The sequence below is a fragment of the Chanos chanos genome, chromosome 2, assembly GCF_902362185.1.
Source record: "Chanos chanos chromosome 2, fChaCha1.1, whole genome shotgun sequence".
Taxonomy (NCBI): domain Eukaryota; kingdom Metazoa; phylum Chordata; class Actinopteri; order Gonorynchiformes; family Chanidae; genus Chanos; species Chanos chanos.
In genome coordinates, this window is record NC_044496.1 from 45,530,666 (window position 1) to 45,531,635 (window position 970).

Consider the following 970-nt stretch of genomic DNA (forward strand, 5'->3'; position numbering starts at 1 on the left):
TAAAACAAGCCCCAAATGGTATCCTCTCCTCCCCTCTGTACAGACGCGCACACACACACACACACACACACACACACACACACCCCACAGTAAAGGCTTGCAAGCGTCACTCGCACTAACCCAGGAAATGCTTTGGTTGGCCGCAGAGTAATTTCAAGTGTCCCGGGCAATTTGAGTGGAGAGGCAGTTTGGCCTCGGTGGGCAGCTCTGCACTTGTTTCTCTGGCTAATGGTCAACCACACGCTACCACATAAGCACAAGAGAGAGAGAGAGAAAGAAGGAGAGAGGGAGGGAGTGGAAGAAAATTGGGAGAGAATCATAACCACTAATTATTATTTTATTATTACTGTGAAAAAGCAAAATGTTTTATGCTGATCATTTTAGCCTGAGCTCTCTCTCTCTCTCTCTCTCTCTCTCTCTCTCTCTCGCTGAGTAAGATGGAAAGTAGTAAATGGGTACATAGAGAATTCCAAGTCAGGTCTTCTCTCTCTCACGCTGTCTTATTTTCTTAGGCATGGAAAATGAGACAGACAAGTCTTAGTGAAATTCTCATTCAAAATACATACACTCACAGGCACACACACACACACACACACACACTCACATAGAGGACAAGAGAGAGAGGGAGAAAAGGAGAGAGAGCCAGTTCATATGTGTTTGACCTTTCCCCATAAGAAAATAACTGACTGTCACTTGAGGGTTTTAGTATGTCTTAATATGTGTGTGTGTGTGTGTGTGTGTGTGTGTTCGTGCGTGCGTGTGTGTGTTTGTGTGCGTGCGTGCGTCTGCATCTGTGTCTGTGTGAGTGAATGAGTAAGTGTATGTCTGGTTCTGAATGTGCTCTCTCTCTCTCTCTCTCTCTCTCTCTGTCTCTCTCTCTCTCTCTTTCTCTCTCTCTGTGTGTGTGTGTGTGTGTGTGTGTGTGTGTGTGCGCGTGTGTGTAATCTGTGGGGTCATCAGCAGGTCTGTT